The sequence below is a fragment of the Pipistrellus kuhlii genome, unplaced genomic scaffold, assembly GCF_014108245.1.
Source record: "Pipistrellus kuhlii isolate mPipKuh1 unplaced genomic scaffold, mPipKuh1.p scaffold_m20_p_28, whole genome shotgun sequence".
Lineage (NCBI taxonomy): Eukaryota > Metazoa > Chordata > Mammalia > Chiroptera > Vespertilionidae > Pipistrellus > Pipistrellus kuhlii.
Genome location: NW_023425527.1, coordinates 3402289 through 3418986, shown reverse-complemented (window position 1 = coordinate 3418986; position 16698 = coordinate 3402289). Strand labels below are relative to the sequence as shown.

Below are 16698 nucleotides of genomic sequence, written 5' to 3'. Positions count from 1 at the left end.
CCAGCACTGGGGTTAGTGAGGGACGACCAAACGACTGAACAGCAGGCTGCATGGGGCAACCAGGCCAGCAGGGGGGCAGTGAGGGGTGACCAAGCAAGCAGGGGGGCCATTAGGGGCAACCAGGTTGGCAAAGGGGGCGGTTGGGGGTGACCAGGCCAGGAGGGGGGCAGTAAGGGGTGACCAGGCTGGAGGGGGTGGGGGGGAGATGGGAAGTTTCAGGTGACCAAGCTGGTAGGGGAGGGAGGGGGCAGTTAGGAGCCAGCAGTCCCGGACTGTGAGAGGGATGTCCGACTGCCAGTCAGACATCCCCCAAGGGGTCCCAGATTGAAGAGGATGCAGGCTGGGCTGAGGAGAATTTCATGCACCGGGCCTCTAGTTTTATTAATAATAATCTTGGTGCTAATACTAATATAACATATTCAATAAGCCTCTTTGAGAAATGCTACTTTTATTTTTTTTTGTTTTTACATTTATTTCTATTTATTTTATGCTGAATTTACTCCTGGGCCATACGTTTTTGACTCCTCAGTTCCTCTGGGATATTGTTTTCTTCTGTGCAACCTCCTCTTCCGTCTTAGGAACAATCTGTTCTTTTCACTAAGGATCATCTCGCAGGGGCAGGGAGAGCTCATGTGTGGGTTAATCCGCCCATGAGCTCTTCGAGTTCTCCACTGCGTCTTGGGAGCTTTGTTCACCTGGATGTGCTCAATGACCAGAGAGTTTACCTCTAAACCCTTGATGTCTGCATTACTTTCTGCATTTTTAAGCACGTGCAGCTAAAATTCAGCACTATTTTTAGGTCACCGACCCTGTGTCCATTCCCATTTATTGGCCTGGGCGCACCTTCTAACTCTATCATTGTCAGAATGGCACATGTTGCTTCTGTAAAGTGACATCCTTCAGATGTTTAGTGACCTTTTGAATATGTATATGAATAGGCCTGGGCAGTTTCAAGAGTGTTCTTAAAGTCAACAGGAAGATTTGAATCTCTATTTGCACAGTTTTGCTGGGTTTCTGGGTCAAGTGAATAGTGAATCATTTTCAATAGTTACTTCCAGGAATAGTTATTTTTACTCTTTTAAAAAGCACAAATATTAAAGCCCATAGTTGCAACTACAAGATAGATGGAAATTCAGTCCAATTTCCCACAGGTCCATAAGAACTTTAATGAACATATCTCTTTGAGAATTTGCAACTTGGCTGCCCAGATACACTTTGAGATAAGTGATATTCCCGTTACTCAAGAGCATAAGGTGAGTTTTGGGTTGCCAAAACTTTCATTAAAATTTTATTATACCATTCTCTAGAGCTTGGGACTTGCATATTACCTTACTATCAATGAATTATGCATGTCAGTTTCTATACACAACTTATTATTGTGTTTAGTCTTTAAGCGTATTTATAGCAGGGTTCTCAGGAGCTCATTATACTGTAAATATATTAAAAAGTGTACCATGTCACTGATTGAAAATAACAAAAATTATTAAGAAGGGTCAAATTTGTGTACATTAATTTATAATGCAAAATTCCCAACTGTCATTCACCATGAAAAGTTGAAGTCATTCAAAAACATAAAATAATAATCTTCAGAACTAGAATCAAATAATCCAAGGTAAAGTTTTACTGAAGTTAAAATTTCCTTTATGCCTATACATTCTTTTAATCCAGATTATATATCCTGTATTGGGAGGCCCAACTCTACCCCCAGGTTTAGTTACAGCTAGAAAGACTCAAAAAAATCAGTATAAAATGTATTTCAGCAAAAGGATAAAGAGTAAATCCAACAAAGAATGAAGGTACCTGGGGCACAGTCCAGAAAAACCAGGCTCAAACTTTCAAGAGCCTGCTCCTTATGAATTTACACTCAGGACATGCCTAACTCCTCCCACATTAAATAATGCTAACACACATGAAGTAGAATCTACTAGGGATGATCATTTGAAATTCAGTGCCCAAGGTTTTTATTGGGAGATGCTCGCCATAGAAATCGACCTGCAATCCTCTCCCTTATTTCAGTTCTGTGCTTTCCAAGGTGCTGGATATTCTGTTTAGAGTTGTCATCGCCATCCTGCGGATACATCAGATCTCAGTTTCAGCGTGACTTCAAACATTGTTCTTGGTCCCAAAGTCTATATTAGAGACCTATCTGTGTTTCTACCATATGCTATGGCTGTTTCTACCTTAATGTTTACAATTCTGTAGTTATTGCCTACCATGCATGGTTCTACACAGTTGTAAGTCCCTTAAGGACAGAAGCCCTTTCTACCTGGCATTTTAGTTCCAGAACCTATGGGTTCTAGCACAACATGGCTCTTAATACATACTTATTGAGTAAATCAATGGGCATTCAAATAGGTGTTGAATTGTTTCTGATAAACAGGTCAATATAACTCAAAGTATTTTACTTTGTGTCTGTCATTTTCCTCAGACAATTTCATACATGAAACATGCTCTTATTTCTCCTTCTCTTCCAAATTCTATTAATTTTGCAGGACCTCCCCCTAGGGCCACCTACAGTGGTTCAGGAGGTAGTACTTTATCCACTGAACCATCCTCTTAAACTTTATAATCTATTGCCTTAATAATCTGTTATATTTTTTTATTCTATGTTTTAGTAACTTGCCTTTGACTATAAAATACATGCTTATTTTAGAAATCAGAAAGTCTAAAGCAAAAATAAGTTTATTTCCTTACCTAAAGATAAGCACTGTACTCTAGAACTTTTTTGTTCATGTAAATATGTATAATTAATAGTGGCTTTCTATGTTTTTATACTGCATGTTTTTTTTTCCATTAATATGTATCTTGCGTACTTTCCAGTTCACTATATAGTCTGAAAATTATGGGAGCAAGGGAAGATGTAGGTAGATAGTTCCTCAGTTGAGATTGTCAATGTGGGTGCCATATTTGCATACTATCCTGTTTTCCCGAAAATAACACAGTGCCTTATATTAATTTTTGCTCCCAAAGATGCACTAGGTCTTATTTTCAGGGATGTCTTATTTTTCCAAAAAGAAGAATACAGTACACATTTATAATTAAATGAAAATAAAGGAAATTTATTACCTGTATACGGTAAGGTAAATTAATTTTCATTCTGAGACAGAGCCTAGGGGGGCCTTATTTTCCTGGGGATGCCTTATATTTCACTCAGAAGGAAAGCTGCAAGTAGCTGTAAGTAGGTCTATTTTCGGAGGATGTCTTATTTTTGGGGAAACACAGTAGGCATGCTGGCAACCATCTTGATTCTGACTCACAGTGGGAATCTAAAAGGAGATCATGAATAGGTAAAATAAAACATTATTCTTTATGAAATATAATCCTTTATTACAGCTAAATCTGACTAAAAATTTCAAAGGGTAATCTCACAAATTCCATTAAACCTCAAAAGGAGACTATAAAACAAAATAGATGAAATTGATAGTCATTGATCTTAAAAGTTCTGAGATTAACATAAATTGTTCTATTTGTTGCCTTTTGGGTTGTTAAAAATTCACCAACACACCTTTCTTTCCCTCCCTCCCTCTCCCTCTCTCTCTCTCTCTCTCTCTCGCTCTCGCTCTCGCTCTCACTCTTGCTCTCTTTCTCACTCTTTCCTCCCTCCCTCTCAATAAATGGTAGTGTGTTACTGTAATCACCATCTTTATATTCTTCTCAATTGCTCCATATTGACTAAGGGCATTCTGCTGGGTTTATATCCCTGACTATCTTTGGAAAAATTAATTATTATGATCAGATTAAGTAAAATATACTTCATTATGAGCTTGGATTTTGAATTCTCTCTTCTGCGTTAACCTTTGAATATACCATGTGATGTCTAGGTTGCTTTATAGTGATCTACAGTCTGCAATTTCAATAATAAGGGCGAGAGAACAGAGGCAGGGGCCAAGAGAAACAAAGAGATTGTCAGATGGCAGAATTGCTAGCAATTACAGTAATCAAATACTTGAGGTGCTCAAACATGGAAAGCATTTAAGTATTGATTCCTATTACTGTTCTTGGTAATGTTTCCATACATAATTTGAACACAATGAGACCATCATAAGGAATATAAAATATGCTCAGAAAGATTTTCCTCATTACAAAAATAACACATGATTGTGATGGAAGGTTTGCACGGTATAGACATGTGGAAAGGAGCCAAAAAACAAGCAACCATCTCTTTCACACCCTAAAAGAGCCACCATCAACGGTTTGGTCACATTGGTCATTTTTTCCCATATTGCAGAATCTTATAAAAGGTGCTGAAACATAAACTGAATGTTCATAAGATACAGCTTAGATTTGGGGAGTTGCAGGAATAAAGCAAATGTTTATCCTTTATTCAAGAAGTGTTGGTTTGTTTTTGTTTGTTTTTTTCTAGCTTTCCTATAAGACTCCCTTATTTCTGAATGAATTCATTATCCTGCACTCCAGTCATTAAATAACGTGATGCTTCAGATGTCGATCCAGGGCAATTGGGGAAGCAAGAATCCTCTAACCTTCCACTGGGCTTTTTATGCAAACACCCCCCTGCAGTCCCTTCAAAGTTAACAGGTCGGAAGCTCCAGAGCACAGTCCGATGACATTTCTCTGAGACAGACCTGCCTGTAATTGAGCACAGGTCGACAGTTAATAGCTGAACTAACTTCCCACTCCCAATGTTGTTTAAAACAACATACTTGGTAACATGCTTGTCTTGTTCTCCTTATGACATAAATATAATAAGCTACTTTCTTAGATGAGAAAAGTATCCTTTCCCTTCCTTATTTACTTGAGGGTGGACAGGATGAAAGAGAATAAACAGGGATTCAAGTCCTTATTGGTAGAAATGGAGCCTAATTTCTTTCAGCTGAATCACTGTATCATGATTCATTGTCTCCATAATCTCTAGCAAATAAAAAAACAAATATGAAAGACAATGGAGAAATTCCACGTACCTATTATTTTAAACTTCTCCCCAATAGATTTTCCTGCTCACCATCATTTACAGAAGAATGATTGTACTAATGTCTGTGTCTTATTTCTCTTTTCCCTCCATTTCTTTCTTACTTTTCCTAGTGCTCTCGCTGTGTAGAGCTTAAATGTTTATGTTTGTTTATTTTATTGCTTCTCATTTTTAAATAAGGCTAAGTCTTCCCAAATATGTAGTATTTGGTGAACACTTGGTATTAACAAGGCGCCAGGGCAATAACTTGGCTGGTTTAAAAGTGTTCCTGGCCGAAACCAGTTTGGCTCAGTGGATAGATCATTGGCCTGCGGACTGAAAGATCCCAGGTTCTATTCCAGTCAAGGGCATGTACATTGGTTGCGGGCACATCCCCAGTGGGGGGTGTACAGGAGGCAGCTTGTCGATGTTTCTCTCTCATCGATGTTTCTAGCTCTCTATCCCTCTCCCTTCCTCTCTGTAAAAAGTCAATAAAATATATATTTTTTTAAAAAAAGTTTTCCTGACTCAGAAACAAACCTCGATTTAAATCAGGAGGTTAACTTACCAAATAGTTACTTTCTTTTAATTGACAAAGATGAGTGGCTGGAGGCAGGGCGCCAGATTGAACAACCTACCTGAAGCAGTTGTAGTTGTGGGAGGCCACACAAGCCTAGTGACTGCTTTCTCAGCTCCTCTATTCTGCACCCCGGCCTTTGTCCAGCTGCCTCACAGTGCATGGTGAAGAGCCATGGCAGAAATGGAGGATGAGGGCACATTTGCTCTGTGCCTGCGTTCCTTGGAATTGGAATTTTTCACGTAGGCCAAGCCACAGCTCTTAAAAGTATATTAACAATTTGGTTGTTTCTTCCTACTCCCATTAATGGCAAATTGCTCCTTCTCTCATCATTCTGCCCAGATGTGTCCAGACTCATCACCTTCTAGAATTCGTATCATGGCTTCTTTGCCTGTAGAACTCTCTGATGGGCTCAGAAACACTGTGATTGTTTTTGTAGTTTATTTGGCTTGTTTTGATTGTTACAATGAGAAATCCTTTGGGACTTTCTTTATCCTAATTAGAAGCAAAATATCTTACCCCTTGCAATTTATTTATTTCCAAATATTCTTCCAAATTAGCATGAAACGCTGTAGCTATCATAATAATGAACAGAGTAAATAAATAGGATAAAACTAATCAGATGCTCCACCTTGAGCAAAGGAAGTGGTTTCAAGTTTATAATCTTAAATGTTAAACCATAAAAGAGAGTATATTTTCTTTATATTAAGAGGTGGGTTACTTGTTGAAAGCAAATATTTTATACAGCAAATATTTTGCTATTTTTATAAATGTTGAATTTTATAACAAAATTCTGGGTTTATCCTCTCTATGATTGTGAGAATGTAAAGGAACTATACTGTGTTAGGATCACAACAGCTCAAAGAAAATATCACCATCACCATTTACATAAATAATCTAGAAAACCAACTGAGAATCAACTGAGTAGGGCAACTTTTAATTCAAACAATAACATTTTTAGCCTATTAAGGACTGGGATCAATGAAAGCAAAGTAAAATAAAGCAAGCCAACCAACCACCAACAGCCAAATATTATACAGATAATTTGCAATTTGTATAAAAAAACACTTAGATTTATCAGAGTTACATTCATATCTCCACAGGCCACATCTCTACCTTAGCATTCTGGAAGAAATAACAGGCTCACACACTGTTGGAAGAGTAGCACAGGAATTGAGTGATTAATGCTGAATCAATACCGCTATTGAAGAATCTACCTGATTTATCTCACAGTCAAAATAGGGAAAACCATTTTGATGTTATGACTCAGCAGATGTCAAGATGTAAACCTTTCATAAAACAATTTTAAGACAATGATTAACCTGCTTACTCTGAATAACCAGGCAAAGTAAAGGCAAGAGAGGTATATGCCTCAAATAATATACCAAGTGTTCTTTCTGCTACTCATTCATATATTCTCTCTCTCCCTCTCTCTCTCTCTCTCTCTCTCTCTCTCTCTCTCTCTCTCTCTCCTTTCCTCCCTTCTATCCTTCCCTCTCTTTCCCCCTCCTTCCCTCCTTCCCTCCCTCCTTCTCTCTCCCTCCCTCTCCACCCCACATTGTTAGGAAAATATAAGCAATGCAGCCAGCAATAAATTTGACAGACTATTAGTGCCCCCAGAGAAATGATTTTAGTTTGAATTGGCAAGACCATTTTACTAAAACTTGCTTGGAATAGATCTAAGCTTTCCAGTGAGGTGAGGGAGAATTACAGCCCTTTGAAATTTACAGCCACGCAGTTTTCTGTTTTAGAACCCTCTAACTGTTTGAATAATGAGGGTTTTCCCCCAGAGACAGCCCTGATTCATCACAAAAGTCTCATCTCATAAACAACAGAACTTACTGAAGTGTGGTAGCAACACAAGTAATATAAAAGCTGAGAAAATTCTAATGTAGTCAATCTAAAAATCAATCAGCTGGCTCTGGCCAGTGTGGCTCAGTTGGCTGAGACTTATCCCTGCACAGAAAAGTCACTGGCTCCATACCTGGTCAGGGCACAGGCTGTGTTACAGGTTTGGTCCCCAGTGGAGGTGCATACTTGGGAGGCCATGATGTTTCTCTTTCATATCAATGGTTCTCTCTCTCTTTCCCTCTTCCTCTCTCCCCAAAAAATCAATAAAAACATATAAAATAAATAAATTAAAAATATAAAAATCAATCACCAGGAACTACCAGGGTTCTGGAAAACTAAAAATGGCCCCCATTTTTTTTTTTTTTTCAGAACCCTAAACCCATAGAAATTGAACTATTGCACTAAAGAGTCTTTGTATTTTATTTTATATAATTACTAGAAGCTAGAGGCCTGGTGCACAAATTCATTCAGAGGCAGGGTTCCTCCCAGCTGATGGGGCTATCTCACCCAGTCCCAATCAGGGCTGATCTGTCAGGGGAGGAAGGGACCATAGGAGGGCACACTATCCCCATCCCCATATCATATACTCTTCTCAGTCTCTCCACATGCACACTCTTCTCACTTATCAGAGTGAGTGCAAATGGCACATCCTCTGAGAAGCCTTTCTTGACCATCTCATCTCAGTCTCAGCATCTTCTTCCTTTCCTTATTGGTCCTCATCAGACTCTGCTACAAAAAAAAAAAAAAAGAAAAGAAAAGAAAAAAAAGAAAAGAAAGAAAGAAATAGTGCCTCTATTACTTTCCTTGCCTCTAAGGTGATGAAGGCAGACTCAAGTTTGATGATATGGGATGTTAGTTGTTTAGCATCTACCACACTGCAAGGCATAGAGGAGGAACCCAGTCCATATCAATGAATCAATAAATACATTCAATAATAGTTCCCTCATGGAGTCTCCTGTAACTTTTTCTTAGAGAAGTACCCCCTCTCTTCTCTAAGACTTTTCTCTAAGTAGTAATGAAATTATTGGGCTCTGGCAAAAACAAAAACAAAAACCATGAAACCTAAAACAAACTAACCAAAGTCTAAAAGAGATATTATCAACTCATACAATTAAAAAGAAAAAAAAAATCAGAAATTCATCCTTATAGAAATACCTGAACAGAGAAAGAAAGAGAATGGAAGAATTGTGACTGTTATAGCCAATTTTTCTAAGATTAACATTCACCACGACTATTATTATAGAATTACAATATATCAATCAGTGCTCTTTTTTTTTAATGCCACAGAATTTGTTAAAATATTTTATCCTAATCTATAATTGTGACATAGGTCAGGATAAAATAGTTGAAGGCCAGCAAAAAAAAAATCCATTTTAAAATATCCTTTTATTAAAACTTTTAACCAACCTGAGAGGAGCTGAACAGTCACTACACCCTCATGTTACAGTTGGTAAATAAAAGGAGGTTGTGAATGGTCATAATTTTCCCAAGTCCTGCATTACACATGGAATCCCTCAGGATGATGCCCTACACTTGAATCTCTTGACCACTCGTCCAGTCCTCTAACAATGTTTCCTTCCATTTTCTACTCATCACTGTCTTCATATTCAGTGATGGGCTTCTTGGAGTCTGGCAGCCATTGGTACAAACTCAAATTGCTTCTCTCTGTGCCTGTTGCTTTTGTTTCTTAGGCCATTCAAACTCTAAACAAGTCTTGTTTTACCCTAGCTCAGACGGGATTGGGGGAGGAATTTAACTGACATCTTCTAGGGAGCCTTTTCCTCTCTCCAGATGCCATGACATCAGTTGCTGCCTTAGAACCTAAATTTGCTATAATAATAAAAAGGGGTGACAAGGGACAGAAAGGGAAGATTTCAAGATTAAACAGCCCGGAACTGTATAGTCCTTATACTCCCCAATCTGTGTCCACCGGGTGTGATGGACATTTCAGGGTCAGAATCACATAGGAAGACACATGTGTTGAAATTAAACCTGAGCCCCACACTACCCAGTGTTTCCCAGTAATTAGAGTGAAAGCAGTTTCCGGAGCTCAGAGACCAGTAATACCACAACACAGCGGGCATGCTTTCTGCTCCCCTGTAAGCACATGGAGGTTTGTGGAATGCTGTAACAAAGGAAAATCCTGTGAGACGTGGATATGTTTTTATTGACAGAGTGCACACTGCCCAGCATCCATTGATCCTCCTTAATGCTTTTTTTGAGCCTTGTCTCTTTCCATCACTGTGACTTACAGCAGTCCATCTTGGAAGGTAAATATGTACAAGGACACTTCCTAATTAAAAAAAAAAAAAGCTTAATTCTGAAAGCTACTTCCTTTCTTATAAATTTCATTTGATCCATATATAATCGATGAACTTGACATGGACTTTTATGCAACTGCTTGATGAGCGTCATCTTCAATGGCCATGTTAAATATTTAAAATAAAAACAGATTGGATTTAAGTTTGTCAAATATATACCAACAATGGCCCTAATGCATTCCTTTACTACCAATTCTTGAATGTCTTATAACTTGATGAAGTGAAAAATCTGACACAAGTACACCTATGCCTCATTTTCCTTTCTCTTCAAATATATTACCGTATATTTAATCCTCTTTAATGATAAGGAAAATATGTTTTCCTTATGTTAATCTAGCATGTTCAGACTAGCAACACAATTTCTTAAAAACACAAAATTTAAAGTTATAAAATAAACGGGCCATGTGAATATAAGGTACAGCCCAGGGAATATAGTCAATGAATATTGTGATAACTTTGCACATGACAGATGGTTCTGAATAAATGTCATGTCATCTTTGTGGTTAATGTTTTAAAAAATCAGGAAATACACATTATAAAATAAATCTAGTACCTTCTAAAAGGTACTAGAAGCCGAAACCAGTTTGGCTCGGTGGATAGAGTGTCGGCCTGCAGACTGGAAGGTCCCAGGTTTGATTCCGGACAAGGGCATGTACCTTGGTTGCAGGCACAAACCCAGTGGTGGGTGTGCAGGAGGCAGCTGATTGATGTCTAACTCTCTATCCTTCTTCCTTCCTCTCTGTAAAAAATTAATAAAATATATTTAAAAAACATAAAAAAGGTACTAGAAAACACTGCCACAGTTATGAGATGTTTATAAGCCACACGTTAGATATTTTACATTGTGGGCACAATTACTGGGAAGACACAAATAATTACAGCAAATCCTGAGGGGCCCAGGCCCTGCTTATCTAGACTCAGGAAGGTAGTCCTCTGGAAGGTGGCAAATCACAGCATTACTCCACCATGCTCTTCATGGCCCCATATCCATAGCTATGGAGGTCACCTTTAGCTCTTCTGAGATGCTGGAAGAAATGATGGCTTCTGGTTAACCAAACTGACCTACTTGTGCCATCTCTTAATGTTGATGGAACGCCTATTTTTGCCAACATCATAGTGCCAGTGTATGCCCTGCAAGGGCAGTGCCTGCAGGTTGTCTGAAGCCTCATCAAGGCTGAGAATGAGAGGAGACTGAACATTATTAGATCACTCTACCTGGAGGTGAAGGAAGGCCTGGAGCAGCTGACAGGGGATCATCTGGAAAATCAGCAGATGAAAGAAGACACTGTAGATTTTAATGGAAAAGTAAGATGATTATTTCTGATTCCTCTTTTCAGATTGGCAAACCTTGTTATACTCCTCAGTTACAGGAGTATAATTGCATGCACTTGAAACCCTCTATCTGACTTAGCAGAGGTGCCTGGGAACCCATGATCACCACTCATTAGAATGACATCTTCTCCAATGGGAAGCCACATAAAGACATAGAAAATAGTTCATTGTGTTCATTATACTTTTATTTGCAAAAAATAAGTTCAGTATGATAGGTGAGTAAAAAATGTCAGTTTAATTTTATCTTTGATAGAAAATAGATGGAGACTTAGAGTTGTGGTACAGCACTATTTCATGATCCCCATTACTTTCTATGGAACTGGAGGAAATCATGTATACTACAGTATCCTATATAATAAAAGGCTAATATGCAAATAGACCGAACAGCAGAACAACTGGAAGAACTGAGCAATCAGTCACTATAACGTGCACTGACCACCAGGTGGCATATGCGGGACACGGTGGGCACTGGCTGTGGTGGGATGGTGGGACAGGCGAGTGGGGGCACCAGACCAAGCTGGAGCACCGGTTGCTGTCACTGGGGCTAGCCTCTGGTGGTTACTGATAATTCTTTGCTCCCATGTGCTGTGGTCCTGCCTGGCACTCCCACCCGCAGCTGGTGCCAGAGCTGCTGCTCACACTTGCTGCTCACACCTGCTGCCAGTGCCCGGCGCTGGTCTGGATCACTTGGTGCGCTGGTCTGGATCACTTGGTGTCATCAGCAGGTGCGATCAGTGGCTGCTGGGCCTAATCGCCCCTAAGGCTTCTCCCCTTCCCCCTGCTCCTGAGGGGTGATCAGGGCAGAAACCTCCACTCACTCCCAGAGAGGGTGTCGTCCTGCTTGTACCCACTGCTGGCACCAGCCTCAATCACTCATCGCCATCAGCAGATGAGAATGAAGCTGGCACAATCAGTGCATGTGAGCTGCAGCAGCAAGAGCAGAGCTACAGGCAGACAAGGAATGGGGCCATAGTGGGAGGGGTCGGGCGGGGTCGCAGAGGATTGGCCAAGACCCACCTCTATGCCTACCACAGCCTCAGGACCCACAGTTCCTTTCAAGGTACACAAATCCGTGCACTGGGCCCCTATTTTAACAATAAAGACTAATGTTTGAGCCTATTTGATAGACTATATAATAGTAAGCTTCCTAAAATAAATGTATTAGCTCAGCCTATCTAATAGAATTCTATTGCATACTTCATATTCTTGATGCTTTAAAAGTTACTAGTAATGAACACTACTATAAAAAAAAATACTGGAAAAAATAATTCTAGTAGTTATGCTTATTGAAATTAAGATGTTTAATGTTGTGAACACATAGATCTTTATTGAAATTTTAAAATGTATTTCTTTTAAATTTCACATATAAATACATATTTAAAAAATAAATGGTGTAGTTTTATTCACATCTTTGGCTTTACTTACATATTAAATTTCCCCCAAGTTAAGTTGATTAAAATTGTGTTTCTTTTGGATTGTTATTGCATATTCTTTCTAAGGTGTACTTAAAATGCCAAATTAATTTTACATCACAGAGTAATAGCATTGTTTGAAATGATGAGGGAAAGATAATTTTGAATTTTGTGAAGGTTTTTTATTGTTTTATGACAATAAAAGACAAACTATAACTGCATATGCTAATAGTCATTGGTGAAAATTTTTAAATTAGTTTTAATAAGTGAAAAATACTTTGAGCTGAATATTATTAATACAGAAAGAACTTTTTATACTTTTGCTAGTTTTGTAAAAGGGTAAGTTTTGTTATTTTTGGGTTTTCGGTTTTTTGGTTTTTTTTTTTTATCTGCTCCCTAACAAAGTTATTAGTCCCGTTATTTTATAATTTTTTTGGCTTAAAATGTAATTATTAAGGGTAAAATTCAATATATTCTGATCTTTAAAAAAATCATAATTTTCAAATTAATGGAGGGAAAATATATTTGATCCAGTTGAAAATAAGATAATATGTTTGATAAGTGTAAATGTGAACTCATTTTTCAAACCTGGTAGTACAAAATGGAATGCAGCAGGGAAAACCACTGTTGTGTGAGCGGCTGAAACGTAAGCAGGACTTCTGCAGGAAGAAACTTCAATAAGGAAGATTCTAGGAGGGAGACAAACAATAAAGGGAATGGAAGCCTGAGAGCATGCACAAGTTGCAAAATGTGAATTAATCACAACAGATTAGAAAACAGTGAGTTTTTTTATGCTCCTCAAGTGGGAACACAGTTGACTTAAAGAGAAAGGAATTACCAAAAAAATAAAAGTGGGGAATTTTATAGACCTCACCTACTACAGAGGTTGGACATTAGCATATCATTGCGTTATTCTGTAGTAAATTACCAAATGTTTTTGGAAAGAGGATGTGCTTTAGAAATACAGCTGTGGTAGCAATGTAGGAGAAAAATTGGAAGGTTTGAACATTTGCTTTTTAGGAATAGTATCTGCACAGAGGTGGTCAAGACTTGTATAGGTTAAGGTGAGTAAAGCTGTGTGCTAAAATAAGCCTGCCCTCTAGCTAACTCCATGGTTTAACAGAAAGCATTATTTTTTGCTCCATCAAATTCTAATGCCCAAAGGTTAGAAAGTAGCTTCTATGTCATCACTCAGAGACTTCACATTCTTTTTACAATTCTGCCATTCTTTGGGTCTTGTGAGTTCTGGATTGTCTTCTTCTGAATAGCAAGCAGGGAGAAGGGAGAGAGATCAAGGAGAACATGAAAGGTTTTTATGGGCCATGATTGACACACAAGCAGATTCCACTTTCCAAGTTCATCTGGCCACAACTGACTGCAAGGAAGGCTGGGAAATATTGTACAGTCATGTGCATAGGCCATTAGTTCTTAAAGGTTTTAGTGAATACCTTGCAGTTTCATGAATTTGTGTTTTGTTTCACTTTATCAGTGTCTTAGAGTTTTCTGTGTACAGAATTTTTACTTTCCTGGTTTAATTAATCCCTAGGTATTTTTATTTATTTTATTATTTTTTAAAATATATTTTATTGATTTTTTTACAGAGAGGAAGGGAGAGAGATTGAGAGCTAGAAACGTCGATGACAGAGAAACATCAACCAGCTGCCTCTTGCACACCCCCTACCGGGGATGTGCCTGCAACCAATGTACATGCCCCTGTCCGAAATCGAACCTGGGACCTTACAGTTCGCAGACCGACACTCTACCACTGAGCCAAACCGGCTTAGGCTATTTTTTTATTTTTTGATGCTATTGTAAATAGAATTATTTTCTCCTTTTTTTCAGAAAACTTATTAGTATATAGAAATGCAACTGATTTTTGTGCATTAATGTTGGTATCCTGCAACTTTACTGAATTAATTTATTAGTTCCAATAGTTTGGTCGGTATCTTTAGGGATTTCTAGGTATAAGATCATGTCATCTGGAATGCCTGTCTATACTCTTTACATTTATATTTTGTTCATGGGCAGTGATAAAGAAATAGGAGGTAAAAACCAATAAAATATAAAACAGTAACTCTCCACAAAATAAAGAAAATAATACTAAAAAGGAGTAGGAATAATTTTCTAAGTTCAGGGAATATCACAGAATTCTGAAATTGTACCAAGCCTAAGTATGCATTCCCATCCCCATCATCATATGATTAAATACTAGATGACTAGCGGGTGGCATTCTGAGGTGGGCAGGCATATATTCCACTTGGCTGACTTTCCAGCTGAGCAAATGTTTCTCTTGGCTTGAACACAGACTTCCATTTATTTTCATTGTGAATAATTTTCCTGGAAGTCACTGTTGTGAAAAGGGTGCTTCCCTGACTCCTGATCAACCAAGACAGCCAGAATCCTAAGCTTGCAAATGAGCTCAACAAGCAAGTTTCTTTTCCAAGATATCTCCTTGCTAATTTTCTCATTCCAGACTGTACTGGTCTTTCAGTGGGGATCCCCAGGCAGCAGTCATGAAATTAATCCTGATAATCCTCCAGTGGATTTGCTCACATAACTGGAGTTTAGACCACCCTAGAGTCTGCTGAGGAATCCTCATTCACCCTGAGATCTTACAGCTTATATTTCCCCTCTGCTCTTCCCACCCAATGGCAGAGATTGGACAGATCCCAAAGAACTCCCAGAGATATATAGAAAACAATTTCAACAAAACCTTGGGGACCAGATGGAGATATTTGTATAACTAAAACAGTGCTTTTTGTTATGAACATTCCTGTAAAATATCATTTCCTGTAAAATTTGGGAGAAAATAAGAAATATTAAAATGTTGACTACCCATCTCAGGAATATATTATCAGGGGCAACTGAGATTGTCTCTTTTTGTAGGCATCTTTAGTTCCTAAATTTTCATAAGGCTCAAGATTTGATTATTACCGTTAAACACACACACACACACACACACACACACACACACACACACACACTTTTGAAAACCAACTTTAGCCTGGCCAATGTATCTCAGTGGTTGAGTGTCAACCTATGAACCAGGAGGTCACTGTTCAATTCTCGGTCAAGGCACATGCCTGGGTTTTTGGCTCAATCCCCAGTATGGAGTGTGCAGGAGGCAACCAATCCATGATTCTCTCTCATCATTGACATTTCTATCTCTCTCTCCCTCTCACTTCCTCTCTGAAATAAATAAAAAATATATTTTTAAAAATTGAGTTTAAAAAACAATATAATTTACAGTGGAAGTTATAATTTATAAACATAGATGGGTTGATATAATTCTGTGACCTGATTCATTTGGATCACAGAATTCCAGATCTAAAAGGAGTGTCAGAATTCCTCTCAATCTTCTTATTTTACAGATGAAGAAAGTGATCTCTAAGGGGAGCAGGGTGACAAATCTTCACTGTCAAATGGTCACATTATTTGAGGGAAATATAGATGCCTGACCTTATGGATTAACCTCAAGCTTAGAAATTGCCATGCTCTCTTTGAGTTCATGCCTCAGTTATATTGTAAAAGTGAAACTGACCAGGAGAGCCCATTGAGACTCACTTAACTATTTACCAAATCTCTGACATGCAATTGGATCCCAGATCTGGGATGTTGTTGGTGCAGGAGGCTAATAAACATCATTTCAACTGTTAAGGACCACTGTGGACCATTCACACCAATGCCTTTGCTGAAAGCAGGCTCCTCAAGTTTCAATAAGTTGGTGGGAGGGGCATACATTTGCAACCTGAAGCCATTTGTGTTCTTTTGGCCACTGCTTCAGACTAATTATATTATCACAAATTGGCAACAATTTTTTTTTTTTAAATATATTTTATTGATTTTGTACAGAGAGGAAGGGAGAGAGATAGAGAGTTAGAAACATCGATGAGAGAGAGTCATCGATCAGCTGCCTCTTGCACACCCCCTACTGGGGATATGCCCGCAACCAAGGTACATGCCCTTGACCGGAATCGAACCCGGGACCCTTTAGTCCCCAAGCCAACGCTCTATCCATTGAGCCAAACCGGTCTCGGCGGCAACAATTTTTTAATAAAAAAGGAAAAAATTGACAGTGATAATTAAAAGAGACTGTTACAAAATTAATAATTATGTCAAACAAATAAAGCTGCCCAGTGTTCTACTCTAGCTCATTTGACTCATTTAGAAAAATTAAAGAAGACAAAATAAGAGGCAGATTGTAGGCATGTATTACCCAATAGAGACATTTCTAGCTCATAATCTACATCTACTTCTGTTTTTACACAAAGTATCCAAGAGGCATTCTCTTTCAGCATA

At 38.4% G+C, this 16698-nt stretch overlaps 1 pseudogene; it reads right to left on the bottom strand.

Moving 5' to 3' along the window:
* Positions 1-479: 479 nt before the first annotated feature.
* Positions 480-1039, bottom strand: LOC118728065 (annotated as a pseudogene).
* Between the last annotated feature and the right edge of the window lie 15659 nt (positions 1040-16698).